Raw genomic sequence first — 14,609 nt, 5'->3', positions numbered from 1 at the left:
GCCCTGACCCAGACTCCAAAAAGGCTCAGTTTGCCCGAGGGAGCTGCGAAGGATCAAGCTAGATCTTTCTAAGACCTTTTATCATATATATATTATTAAAAATACATACTACAAATTTATATAAAATAGTTATATATTATTTAAATATATATGGTATAATATACATTTTATTTTAAATATCTATACTAAAGACCCATTGAAGGTGGCCATGATTCCTGCAGGACAGTCTGAGCCTAAGCTGAGTTCAGGGGTCATTTCAGGGGTGATACCTCCCTCCCCCCCTTTTAAAAACCATCATGAGAATCCCCTGGCCCTCCTGTTTTTTGCACACCTTCACACATGTTTTCTTAATGCAGAAGGCAAAGAATCTAGAACTCCAAGTTTTGAAAACAAATGTAAAACATTGTATTACATGTAATTGGGGAACATGAGAGTGTGAAATATGAAATGACGGGACCTGAGATGCAGAGGTTTGGGGTTCTCCATGGTCCACATGGAAAGGTTGGGGTGGGGAAAGGAGGTAAGAAGGGAGAAAGGAAATGACTTAACTCAGTCACAGAGGAAATGGGAACTGAAATTAGACGAAGAATTGAGACGTCCCTGTGTTTTTTTCACTTAGCGCCTACTTCTTTGCAGCGAGAGAAACCCCCATTATATTTTCTAAAGCTAACGGAGTAAGGAATATGGAGCCTTCCCTGAAACCTGGAGGCGGGATGGGGCAGTGGTTGGAGCTTGGCAGCAGCCTTTCCAGCTTCCAGTCCTGCATCGGTGGCCTGCCTGGACGGGGGCCAGCTTCTGCTCCAAGATCCCGTGGGCCTCCCCTCCATCACTCTAAAAGAACCTCTTTAAGACTGGGGGGCAATACAGAGAGGCTTGGAGAGACTTACATCAACTGATGCTGAGTGAAATGAGCAGAACCAGGAGATCACTGTACACTTCAACAACAATACTGTATGAGGATGTATGCTGATGGAAGTGGAAATCTTCAACAATGAGAGGATCTAATTCAGCTCCAGTTGATCAATGATGGACAGAACCAGCTACACCCAGAGAAGAAACACTGGGAAGTGAATGTAAATTGTTAGCACTGCTGTCTATCTATCCACGTTACTTATACCTTCGGAATCTAATAAATGTGCCACAAGAAAATGGTATTTACACACATGTATTGTATCTAGGTTATACTGTAACACATGTAAAATGTATGGGATTGCCTGTCATCGGGGGGAGGGAGTGGAGGGAGGGAGGGGATAATTTGGAAAAATGAATACAAGGGATAATATTATTTTAAAAATTATTCATGCATATATACTGTGGGGAAAAAATTCTAAATTAAAAAAAAAAGAACTTTTGAAAAATAAAAGTGCTCAAATGAGAAAAAAAAGACTGGGGGGCTTCTGGGGGTGGAGCTTCTACAATCACTGCCCCCACCCCCAAAGCTCTCAAACCAACAGAGGCTGCCTCCTTGATGTAATTGCCCTAATAAGCAAGGAGGAGGTGACAGCAGTGGGGCGGCTGCATGGCAGGGCCCCTTACATGGGCTCTGGGGAGGGTACAGGCGACACCAGCCCTTCCTCAGCTGCTGCTGCTTCTCCTCCTCCTCCTCCTCCTCCTCCTCCTCCTCCTCCTCCTCCTCCTCCTCCTCCTCCTCCTCCTCCTCCTCCTCCTCCTCCTCCTTTTCCTTCTCCTCTTCCCCCACCCACCCCTTGGAATGTCCAGGGCAGCCAGGCTCACCCCCAGCATCTTCTTAGCCCTGGGAATGTGGCCTAATTAAGGGCCCGGCTCTCGTCTCCAGGAGGCCGCCCTAACTCCTCCTGACACTAACGAGGGGCACACGTGTGAGCTGGGAGGAGGCCGGAGCCCCTGGATGAGGTTAGCACCCTGTGGGATAGCACACACACACACACACACACACACTCACACACACTCACACTCACACACACACACACACACACACACACACACTCACACACACACACTCACACACACACACACACACACACACACACTCACACTCACACACACACACACTCACACACACACACACACACACACACACACACACACACACACACACTGTTTATTATTACTAATACTGTCCGTTTTCCTAGACAGAACAAGCCTTTTCAGGATGCAGGGAGGCTCCCTCAGCCAGGGAGAGGAAGGGAGGATCAGAGGAGAGCTCTGTGGCTACTTTCAGGGATGGGGTGTAGAGTGTTCCTGTCCGAGCCCGGATTGCACCTGAGCACCTTCTAGCCCAGAGAATACAAGTCAAAGCTGGGGGGCCGAAGATGGAGAGCGGTCTTCATCGGGCTGGCTCTCTCTGTTTCCCCATTCTTGAGAAATCCTGCCTCCTCAGAGTGTTTATTTCTGGGGGCCCTGGAAGTATTTGTGCTTTCCTTCCTCCCCCACTAGCCCTGGGGGTCCCGGGTCAGGAAGTGACGGAGCACTGTGTTATAGCGGAGGACCCCCAGCCAGGGCTGAGAGCAGCTGGGCTAGACCAACAGCAGCAGCAGCCATGGAGAATGTAGGGAAGGTGCCAAGGAGCCAGGGAGGATGGGAGGGCCGGGCTAGGACCCTTTCCTTCTCCGCCCCCCCCCCCAAGTGCACTATTGAAAGTGCCAGCTAGTTTCCCATTGCTACAGAAGCCGCTGCTCCCCTCTCCCTCTTGTCTCCACAGCTCCTTGGAAACAGGGGTCTGAAATGTTGGGCCCGTCCCAAGGCCTTCCCAGAGACGCCGTGGTTGGGAAACGCTGGGCTGCAGGATTCATTTGTCACGGGGCCAAGCATGGGGCAGCGAGGTGCCAGGGCTGGTTCCCAAGCCTTGGGCGCCATTCAAGGGACGGGCGCTGCAGGTCCGACTTGGAGCTGCCTCTGTCCAGGGATTTAAGCCTGGGTACCTCAGTTAAAAGGAGCCGGATGTCTTCCTCCATTTTCCAGCCCTTTCCTTTGCCTTTCCACTGGCATTTCTAAGCAGGAAATCACAGCATTTGAGACTTAGAAAAGACCTCAGCAGTCAATCTGAGCCAGTGGCTTCTTTGTACAGATAAGGAAACTGAGGCACAGAAAGGGGGGAGTGAGCCAGGCCACATAGATAGTGAGGGCTACAAACTCGGGTCCCATGTTCCGAATCCAGAATTCCTGCCATGACGCCTTCTCAGAATAGAAAACAGTTTTCTTTTGTTTCTCTGTAAGTTTTATTAAATTGGGAAGCCCATTGTCGTTGGTCTTTGCTTTTCCAAGAGGACCAATGACATCCTGGGGGAGGCGCGCTGACTCCTCCTCACTCACTCCTCCGCAGTCACTGGTTCTAACGGCCGGACAAGACGGAACTGACCAGTGATGTCTGCCGTGCGATGGATAACCCAGGCCCGCCTCAGTTTGGGTGAGCGGGCGATGCTCACTCGTTGGCCCAGGGCTAGGTGAGAAGTGAGAAAAAAGATGGCGGGCGTCCATCACGAACCATCATTGATCTGGGAGGAGTTTCCTGAGGTAAAGCCTTCCCTGCAGGGAGCTAGGGGGCTAATAGTGACCAGTCACAGAGGGGAGAAAGCCAGGGGGCTGGACATTGTCTCTCTATCTCCCTTGGTCTCCCTTGGGCCCTGGCTTCCAGCCTTCCCAGGTGACCCCAGAAGAGCTTTTTATCCAGCTTCTTTTTCTCGCCTCCCTTCTGCTTTCCCCTAGGCCCAAGGGGCCGGCTGGCTCCACACTCGCCTCCCCATCCCGCCAGCCTGAAGTGTGTTCCCCACCGATGATCTGGTGTCTTGGTTCCCAGGATGGGCTTCGGGGTCGGGATACAGGAACCTCCAGGCCACAACTCCGCTCCAGGCTTCCCAAAGGCTCTTCATTGGTTTAACAGGGAGAGAGAAGAGACTCCTCCTGGCCCGTGGCTGCAGAGACACAACACACTTGCTCAGCTTTCAGCCCTGATGTCTGGAGGACCCCAGGATGGGCGTAACCCCTGAGAGCATCTTCTTGAGCGTGCGAGTGGCTCTGTCTGCCTGTGGTTGGGTTGGGGTGCACACCTTTCCTGCCACGGCTCCGCCTCCCCACCAGCACCTTCAGCTGGTCTTTCCATCTCTCTGTCTCCCATTTCTTTGTGGACCCCTCCCCACGTCTGCAAAGGAACCTGGGGTGGGGAGCGGGAGGGTAGAAACTTCATTTCTGCTCAGGCCCAATGGGCACAGAAATCAGAGAGAAATCCACCCCAATGCGTCCTCAACTTTAAGGAGACCTTCCTTCTGGGCCCGTATCTCAGGAGGACCCAGCCCCCGCTCCGCCATCTGGCCTTGGTATCAGTCTTCCCATCCCTCTCACTTCCTTTCCCAAGCTTACAAATCATTCCCATTATTTCAGTGTCCCTGTGAGGGACCTCAAAAGGTAGAGAAGCAATCAAACGTGCATTTATTAAGCACCTACTATATATATGCCCGGCACTGTGCTAAAAGCTGGGGAGAAAAGGAAAGGAATAAGACAATCCCTGCTCTCTAGGAGTCGGTCTATAGGCGCAGAATTCCGCATAGATGTGCTCTAGACAGTGTGGAGTGCAGATGGAGGGAAGGGCTTGGCACGAAGGGGCGTCCCGGAGGCGTCTCCTAAAAGGGATTTTAGCCGAGACTGGAAGGAAGCTGGGCAGCAGGGAAGAGAGGCAGGATTTCAGGCCAGTCTGTCCGTTATGCTCTGGAGAAGTACCGGGTTCCCTAAATCCACTTTAGAGATGAGAAAACTGAGGCACAGAGAATGATTGGTCCAAATATTAGGACCAGAAGGCGAGCTTGTATCTCCCAACTCCAATCCAGTCCCCTTGACAGCCACCGCAGGTGCCCCCTTTATTCAGTATTACAGAGAATTTCCCCCTTCTCTTTTATTTACCCAAGGCCCCCAGGGAAGGAGCAGTCTTTGACCTTTCTTTGTATTCCCAGCATTTAACACAAAGCTGGCACTTGCTCAGGTGGCTCAGTGAATAGAGCCCTGGGCCTGGAATCAGGAAAACAGAGTTCCAACCCAGTCTCAGATACTTCCTAGGGCTGCGGCTCTAAATCACTCAATCGCATCTGCCTCAATTTCCCGAACTGTGAAATAGGAATAATAATCCCCCCTACTGGGGTAAGGTGAGATCTAACGAGGTATTTATAGTAGTCACTGCCAGGCTTAAAGCCGGCACTATATAAATGCTTATTCCCTTTGGCCAGAGGTGCCTAATAAATGCTTATTGGCTGATCCTTCTGGGGATATGGATTTTCCCTCCTCTTGCCTGAGGTGATGCAGCTAATGCATCCTTTAATGGTCCTCCCTGCAAGGTTTGGGGCAAAACAAGTCTTCAAAGAGAAGCTGTAATCTAGGGCAGCCCATGGGCCCCTTTCTGAGCCTGGTCTGGGTCTCCTTTCTGGAAATAAGCTAGAAAGAGAGGGGGGGGGGGGAGGGAAGGCTGCCCTCGGGAAGCTGCTCGGCTGTTCAGGACCTGGAGCCTCTCTGGGCCAAGGCTCATCTCCTCCCTAGGAAGGATGGAAAGAGGAGGGGTCCCGAGGGATTATGGGAAGGCCCAGGTTGAGTGTGAGCAGATGCAGTCTATGATACTCCCCCTCCCCAGAACAGTGGGAGAGAAGTCAGTGAAGGGCATCCTACAGTGACATGGATGATGGGAAAAGATGGCGGGCCGGTCGTGCTCCGAGCCGAGCGTGGAGTGCCGTGTGCTCCCTGGGATCCGGTAACGTCACAGAAGAGAAGTGTGCCCTAGTATTCCATATGTCACTCAAAGACCAGAGGGCGGTGAGCAGGGGCTCCTGTGACAAGTGCACTTCTGAAAGCCCCAGCCAGCCTAAATCAGAGAGGGCGTCCTACCCGGGTCTTGTTCTAGAATGGCGCCTGGGACTCCTCTCCTCATTCTCAGGCCCTCCCACCCCTGCCGGTCCACCCCTGCCTCCACCCTCCCATGCACCTCCAGGCCCTTGGTTTCCAGGCTCGGCCCCCGTAGGACGTGGCCATGGCGGGGCTGAGCCCCTGGGTGCCCTTGGTCCTTCTGCCTGGAAGCAAGGATGCTGAGACCAGGGGGCGTTCCCAGGGAGACCCCACTGGGTCCTGGGTCTGTGCTCGGGAAAGCTGGACCTTCTCCCACACCGACTCCCCTGCAGACCCTGCATTTGGGAAAGCTCTTAAAGGCGAGTGACTCCCCCAGAGCGCAACCACATCTCCCATCACCCTGGAAAGCTCCAAGGAATCCTGGGAGGAAGGATATTGAGGTGCTTGTGGGATTCAGGCCTAAGTCTTCCTTTCCCTCTCTCTGATTGAATGAGAGGCAGAGGGCCCAGAGAAGGGCGAGACAGCCCTCCACACAGGCTTTCTGCCCCCTGCACCGTACTCAGAATCACTTGGCCATTGGATGCGTGGAGGCGCACAGGCCAAGGGAAGGGCAGCCATGTTTAGAGGAAGGGGCTTGGGCCCTGGAATTTGGCTTTTGCACTTCCTGGATGGCGGCCGGAAGCGGCTGCCCTTCTGTGTCTCCGTCTGCTCCTCGTTAAGTGGCAGCCGACACCTCGGCCAGTTATTTCAGGGATTGTTGTGGGACTCGGTGGGGATGATGTATGGCAAACACCATCTACTGCAATGGCTATAAAAAGGTGAGGAGTAATGATTGGCCGGTGACCAGGCAGGGAGGGAGACCTCGCCGTCCCTTCCCAGATAGCCCAGCCGGGAAATCCAGGGAGCTGAGCTGTTCCGTTCATGCCTTTCAAAAGCCCACTTCCCTCCTGTCACCCGCCGCCTTCCCCCATTCCCCCCTGCCATCCCAGAAAGGGAGAAAGAGGTTCCCCCTCCCGGCTCTGGCGCAATGATCCAGCCCAGGCTGGCTGGCTGCCCACCCACAGGTTAATTGAAGCCAGGAGCTGCCGTCCCCGTAAGTGCTGTGGGCACGGTGCCCGAGCGCCGGCTGTGGAGGTGTTCAGAGAAGGATGATGTAAGTAGGTTTGTGATGAAAGAATCGTTGACAGATGCTGCAAGCAGACACCCTGAGAACGGCGGGCTCGGCTCGTAGCTTCCCCCAGGCACCAGGTAAGCCAGGGGCAGCTCGGCCTGCCATGGGAGAAGCTGCTGGTTATTCAATAACCAGGAACAAGGCGGGGCTGCCCAAATTCCTGGATCTCCCCGGGGAAGGGCGGGAGGCTGGGGCCCGTCTGCCAGATCTGCTTGGAGGCCACTCGAAGCCAAACCTGGGCTGGGAAGAAAAGTGCAGGGCACTGGGGCAGGGAAGGGAAAAAAGGGTGAGCTGGGGGGCTTTGGGGGCAAAGAAGAGAAAAGAGGGTGAGCCGGGGGGCTTTGGGGGCAGAAAAAGGAAAAGAGGGCGAGCCGGGGGGCTTCGGGGGCAGAAAAAGGAAAAGAGGGCGAGCCGGGGGGCTTCGGGGGCAGAAAAAGGAAAAGAGGGCGAGCCAGGGGGCTTCAGAGGCATGCCTGCTGGAGGCTGGTCAGTGAAAGGCCAGTACATGCCCCGTAGGAACACCCTATTCCTTCCCAGCCCCCACACCGGCCTCACTCACTGGGACTCGGGAGACTCATCCTGGCAAGGCAGGACAGGGATGAAGGATGCCACCAGAGCCATGGCTGCCCAGAGGCCCGGGAATGGCCCCAGCACGAGAGGGAACAGGCAGATGCCCCAGAGGAATGGGAGGAAGTTGTTCATTAAAAACAGACTCTGGACTCCGGAGGCCAGTGGGAGGGGGCTGCCTGGACTTACAGGGTGGTCAGAAATGCACAGGGGAGCCAGAGCAAACCCCGGGTCAGCCGGTGCAACCTCCTCATTTTACAGAAAAAGAAACAGAGGACTCCCAGCCGGTCCCCTGCCCCACAGCCAGGCTGGGCGCTACACTAAACCAGGCTGCCTCCTGCACAAGGGAAGGAGTGCCTGAAGTGCAGTCCAGGGACTGGGAAGGGAGATGGCAGAGGGAGGGGAGAGCAAAAAGGGCATGGCAGAGGGAGGGGAGAGCAGAGAGGGCATGGCAGAGAGGGCATGGCAGAGGGAGGGGAGAGCAGAGAGGGCATGGCAGAGAGGGGAGAGTAGAGGGAGGGGAGAGCAGAGAGGGCATGGCAGAGAGGGCATGGCAGAGGGAGGGGAGAGCAGAGAGGGCATGGCAGAGGGAGGGGAGAGCAGAGAGGGCATGGCAGAGGGAGGGGAGAGCAGAGAGGGCAGGGCAGAGAGGAGGTGGCAGAGAAAGTAAGAAAGGTGGGAAGAGGGGAAGGTCTGAGGGTGAAGGGCAAGGACATAAATTCTAGCTTGGTTAGACTGGGCCTGAGATACTTGGGCAAACCCCCGTCCTGAACATCTAAATGGCGCTGGGGGAGGCAGGCATGAATCTGGGGGGAGACAGCGGGATGGGAAGCACGCTCTGCACGGAGCTGACCAGGAAGGAGAGCAGGGAAGAAAAGACTCTCACTTTGCTGTGGGGAGCTCAGGGAATAGATTCTGGAACTCCTGGGCAGGGAGCACATGCCTCCTTCCAGGGAGTCCCTGGAATTCTGGGACTGTGGCTGCCGAGCCCAGACCCAATGACCCCTCTCCGTGCTGGAGGGCCGGCCACCCTTTGTCCGTTTAACCAACATTGACCAAGCAGGACGGCGTGAGAAAGCCCAAGACAGATGCGGCCCTGGTGGAGTCTGCCTTCCAGGTTACGGGGCTGGAGCGGGCCCCGGGCCTGGCCAAGATCGCTAGAGAGGAATTGTTTCCAAGGGAGGAGGATCAGGGAAGCCTCGACTGAGGCAGGACTCTAATGGCAAGAAGGGACCTGGTGAGCCCCTCAAACATGAGGGACGGTCAAAGACAAACTGCTGGAAAGGGAATGAGGCGGGGAACAGGGAGACGCCTGCGGTGCCCAGAACATGACAGTCTGGCAGTGGCCTGGGGGGTGATGCTTGGGATGATCCATTAGGAGGTTCCCTTGGCTGTCCCCACAGAAGAGAAGAGGTCCTGACCCATTAGGAAAGGGAAGGGAGGAGGTCCTGCACCAGGATGAGGGCAGAGGAGAGGGAGAAGAGGAAGGCACTTCCTGGAGAGCCTGACCTTGGCCACGAAGGGGAGAGAGGAGCAGACAGACGGAGGCTCCCAGTTAAGGCATTGGAGATGTGGGCCCAGCCCCTGTCCAGGCTCAGGCCCTCGCCCCCTGCCAGCACTTCCTTCGTGGGATGTGCCTGGGTCCGAGGGGCTGCCCTTCGCTCCTCCACTGACAATGAGGATGGTGAACTTGGCCATAGACCGTGCAAAGGGTAACTTTCCCTCAAAGCAGGATTTTTCACAGGGCTTTCCTGGTAGAAGTGACTCATAGGAGGTTCTGTGGTACAGGGAGCTGGGGGCCCGGAGCCCGGCCTGTGCTTTTCCCTTGGAATGGGGTCCCTAGCCCATCTGGCCTTTAGCTTGTCTTGGGTTAGCTCCCAAGCGCTGGGACTCCCCTTTCCTCATGTGTAAAACGTGGGTGACGATGGCAGCCGCTTTGCCTCCCGAGGCCCTTGGAAGGCCCAGGGGAGGTCAGCCTCTGGTGCTCACAGCCGACCTTAGGCCCCAGGCCAGATGGCAGCTCCGGCATGAGGCCGGCCCCGTCACCTCCCTGGGCCTCGCTTTCCCACGTCCTGTGCCGGGCGTCTTCCTTTGAAGGCCTGATTTCATGCCTGAAGAGCCCTGGGCTGACCTACAGTGCCAGCAGTTCTCTGCCTCCCGGTGGGGCTGAGCCGTTAACTCCTAACACACTTGCAAGCCAACCTGTCCTCCAAGCCCCGATCTTCGGGGCTGCTGAACCTTGTCCACACTGGCCCCAGGACCAGGCCCCTTTGCTGCCCCGTACAGGCCCGAGGCCTGGGAGGAGGGCAAAGGGTGTCCTGAGCGCTGGCTCTGGAGGCCCTTTCTCTGCCTTCCCCTCGCCTCCTGTTCCCTCAGCCACCCAAAGGGCTCCGTGCCCGGCCGCTCCCTCCTCTCCTAATGTTCGCCTCGGCCCCACAGGAGTACTTTTATCCGGCTCTCAGCCCTCCCCCTTTTTCATTTAAGCCTCTCCCGGTGATGAAAGCTGAGGCAAATGCGATGTGGCAGGCCCGCCTCCCGAGAGCAATGGGCAACACACCAGAGATCCTGTGAACCGCACTTCTGACCGCCCCCCAAAGTCTAATCTGGTCTCGGCGAAGCCGACCTCCCATCCCAGGGAGCAGTGGGAGCCCCTGGCAGCCGCCCAGCAGAGTTCAGGGGTGACGCTGCCCGAGCCAATTCCCATGGGAAAGGAGAGGGCCGGCCCTGCAGGTAAGTGAGGGCCGGGTCCGGGCACCCCCAGCTGGGACTGGTCAACGAGCGCCGCTCCCCCCACCCTCAGGCCCCCTTCTCAACGTCTAGCGGCCTCCTTCTCTTTGTATGAGGGGCGACAGGCAGGACTCAGCCATCCTGGGTGACAGGCAGCCCGAGCCAAGAGAGTTGGCTGAGGAGCCATTGGCTCCTGGCCCAGCAGCATCCCCCCACCCCGAGCCCAGGTCTTCTGTCCCCTGATCCCATGGAGAGAGACAGGAAATGGGGAGGGGGACCTACATTCCTTTCTTAGAACATTTCAGAACAAGAGCTCCACTCCCACTCTGCGGGCGAGAAAGGGCCGCAGGACTCGATGGAGCTGGCCCGGGGTCTCCACAGGTCTGTGGCTGCGCTCTTTATAGACAGGCTCAGGAGGGGACGTGCCCCAGCCATGCAGGCAGGAGGGGGACGTGGCCGTGGCCATGCAACTGGGAGGGGAAATGCCCGCTGTCATGTGGCCAGGAGGGTCAAGGGGGCAGATTCAAACTTAGGTCCTGGTCCATTCCATTCTCCAAGACCCTGAATGGGAATGCGAGCAAGATGGCCAAAGGAACCCTTCCTCCTTCAAGGATCCCCCTCAATGCAGCGCCTTTGCCATGGGGTTCTCTCACTGTGTGTTGTACAGAGGTGTTTGTCTGTCGTTCCCCGTGAGACCGGAAGCTCCCGAGGACAGGGCCTGCCACCCAGCAGCTGATTAACAAACAACGGCTGGTTTGGTGTTCGGTGGCTTTATAATCTTATTCACAATCCCTCCTCCTCACCACGGCTGGGAGACTGTGCTGTGCTCAGCCTCCGCTGTGGCTCAGGGCCACCTGAGTCACCAGTCCTGCCAGCTCTTCAGCCAATTAGGAGAGTTTTTGCTATGGCACAGCGGCCTGGCAGCAGCATCTCTGGGATGGGTATCAGGCAGGGAACAGCTACACGGGGTCTAGATAACAAGCCAGGAAGGGCAAAGCCCAGCATCCTCAAGGGCCCGAACCTTGCAGGCCCTCCCCCATTGTACAAACGTACCTAAGCCTCCCCAAAATCCACTCCATAAGTCACTGCTCTCCTGACCAATCCCTGGCCCCCCCCCCCCATCAGTGCCATCCCTTGTCTGGTTCAGGGGCCTTCCTGGCCCAGAAGCATTTGTGTCTGTCCAGCCCACGTCCTCTTCTTTTGGGGTCACATCCAGAGAAAATGCCAGCTTGGGGCCAATGATACCTTCTTCCCATGGAAGATTTGGTCTCCAGATTTCTCCGAAAGAGAATGGTTTCTCTACAGAAATACCTCCTTTGGTTAGAAGAGCTCCTACCTCTGTAAGAGTTTCTCCATTCCCTGAGTGAGCTCAGTTTCTCAGGTCAATCCATCTTTGAGGTTAGAATTCTCAGGAACAACTGGAGAAAGTGTGAGTGACTTTTGGGCCACACCTTAGGAGCTTTCCTCATCCTTTCAAACCTTTCCATTTTCTGCCCAACCGTCCTGAAATCATCCCATTCGTAAGTCCTAGATCTCCCCTTGGTATTAGGAGACATCTGTGCTTTTCAACTTCAAAAACAAGTCAGAATCACTCAACTGCCCCCATCTTTGTAGAGATCGTTCCATGTAAAATGGGCCTTGCGTACAACTGAACATACTTATTGCCGCATATGTGAATTATGGCTTCTTCTTTGGAACATATTAAGATCATTTAATGATTTTTGTGTGTGCTGTGTTACAGCCATATCTGTTTAATTATTTTATGAGCATAGTAATAATGCAAATTGTTAAACTGTATTTTTATACAGTCCATTGATAAGCATTTATTAAGCACCTACTCAGTACCAGGCAAAGTGCTAAACCATTGGGATACAAAGAAAGGCGTTTACACACTAATTCAGAGACAACATTCCTTTCTCTGTCTACATCTATCTATATACATACTTCTTTCCAAGCAGCAGCATTTGTAGAGAAATGATCATTATGAATATAATAGATCCACTACATTGGTGATATATTTACCTATATTTGCTATTTAAAAGGCATTTGTGTATCCTACATAGATATTAAATTGACTTGGAGAAAAATAATTTAAATAGGAAAAAAAGAGAAATGGCCTTCCAAACACATCTAATTAACTGGAGGTACTCCAAAATGTCATCCAATATCAAGTTTCTAATATTTGAACATTTAAGGATATTTCAAATATCTCCCCCACCCCAGACTGGGGTTAAGTGACTTGCCCAGGGTCACACATCTAGGAAGTGTTAAGTGCCTGAGGCCAGATTTGAACTCGGGTCCTCCTGAATTCAAGGCTGGTGCTCTATCCACTGCACCACCCAGCTGCCCCAAATATCTTTTCTATAATAGCTTTTTACTTTTCCAAATACATGCAAAGATAGTTTTCAACATTCACCTTTGCAAAACCTTGTGTTCCAAATTTTTTAGGTAACAACTACAAAGAGGAAATAATCCACAGAGGGAAAACTCTCGAACGAAAAGCCATGGGAAGAGAATTCTTTAGACACTGAGAGGAAAAAATCCATGGAGGAGAAACTCTGGGATGAAGAGCGATGGGGAAAGGATTCTTTAGACGTTGGGATTTTGGCGAGGACTTGGGGGAAGTTGGAGGAGCCAGACAAGGAAGTCTCTGCTGGAGGGGAAGGGGAAGGGAGGTGTGAATAGTGAATATGAATATTATGAATAGTGCTACTGTTGCCACTCTCCAATTTTGCCTTGCTAGCTCTGCCGGGCTTTCCTTATGATTGATTGCCAGGTACCCCACGTGTGCCTAGGATTTTGAAGAGTGCCTGGTTTCCTCTTCTCCAGAACGAAGAGATGAATGAAGTCAGAGGAGCCAAAGAGCTAAGACGTCCTGGCCGAAGAAGGCCCTCAGCTGGGACTGGGTCCCTCCAACTGCCACATGCTCGCGGGGGCTTTCCCAGTGATCACAGACATCCAGGAAGGGCACAGGCCCTTGGGAGCTACTAAACTTCTCTTCTGGACCATGGGGGACCATGACCCAGGAGTCAAAGGGTGGGGGCTGGCCCAATCTTTGTTCCCATCCGGGGTCATCTGCAGCTCCATAAACCAACGGTACCCCAGTGGGGTTTTTATCTCCCTGTTCATAGGTAAATACTCGTATTTCACAAATACCTTCGGAGTGAATCACCCTTCTCCTGTTTAAGCCAACACAGACCACATCAAACAAGAGTTCCAGAGGGTGATTAATCATTAATTAGAAATATTTGAGAACATGTGGCCAGTGGGGATCATTTTTCCTTCTCCCCCCACTCCTTTTTAAAAAAGAATTAACAAAGATTAAACCTTAACTTTAATCTAGGCAGGAAACAAATGTATCACAGTGTCAGGAAAGTCGCAACTAATCGAAGGCAGAAGGGCAAATATTTAAGAGGGGGAAACTCCACATCCTCCTGGGTCTCCAGTTGTTAAACAGAGATCTGCTCAGGAGGAGCCTTTGGGTTCCCACCCTGCCCTCCCCCAACCAAGCCTCCAGCATGAGCCAATGGGAGGCAGGACAAGGTGGGGATGGGCAGGACCCCTGTGTGAGTGACCAGGTCAGGGGCAGGTTCTCAGGCCGTTCATTAACCTGAAATGATACTGGGTGAGGTTCCACCTTAGGGAGCAGGGAGGGGTCCGTGTTTGAATTCCATCACCAATACTAAACAGCTGGGTGATCCTAAACAAGTCACTCTGGGCCTCAGTTTCCCCAGAGGAAAGACAAAATGTAACCCATACTTCCCAGCCTTGAAATATAAAAAAGTAAAATGAGATAACATAAATAATAGAACAGAGCCAGAGGATCCATCAATTACTGGCTATGGGACTCTGAGCAAGTCACTTCTGTGCCTCAGTTTCTTCAAATGAAAATGGGAGTGAACTTAGCCTTCCAGATGCACCTATGCTCTAAATCTATGTATGATCTTACAAAAGTAAGGAATAAAATCTTATCTAGAGCTCTTCATATCCAACATGATCTAACTTTTATTGATTTATTTTTTTACTTATTTTTAATTTTTTTCATGGTCTAACTCATGAGAATAATCCGTTTTTTAAAAGAAACTTTTATTTCTTTGTTTTTGCCACGGCAGCGGCTCCTGCAGAAATCCCAATGGAACAAACCTAGTTATTTTAAAGATAAAAGGAACTTCTCCAGAGTTTCACAGCCCCAGAATGTAAGAAGCACAAACAAGTATTCTGACCATGCCCATTTGACAGATGAAGAAACTGAGGATCTTCCCTTAAGAAGGTGATAGGACTATTAAATGTATAAGGGGGTCATACCCCAGGACTGGGTGAATTTGGACTGAGATCAAGAAATGGG

General features: G+C 53.2%; 1 long non-coding RNA gene across 1 annotated transcript; it reads left to right on the top strand.

Moving 5' to 3' along the window:
* The first annotated feature begins 6,894 nt into the window (after positions 1 to 6,894).
* LOC141564779 (uncharacterized) lies at positions 6,895 to 14,254 on the top strand. The gene is made up of 3 exons (XR_012488714.1): positions 6,895 to 7,047; positions 10,022 to 10,267; positions 12,713 to 14,254. It is a non-coding gene; the product is annotated as an uncharacterized LOC141564779 (long non-coding RNA).
* The last annotated feature ends 355 nt before the right edge of the window (positions 14,255 to 14,609 follow it).

Source organism: Sminthopsis crassicaudata, chromosome 3 (assembly GCF_048593235.1).
Source record: "Sminthopsis crassicaudata isolate SCR6 chromosome 3, ASM4859323v1, whole genome shotgun sequence".
Lineage (NCBI taxonomy): Eukaryota > Metazoa > Chordata > Mammalia > Dasyuromorphia > Dasyuridae > Sminthopsis > Sminthopsis crassicaudata.
The sequence above is the reverse complement of the archived record's forward strand: the minus strand, read 5'-3'. Positions and strand labels throughout refer to the sequence as shown.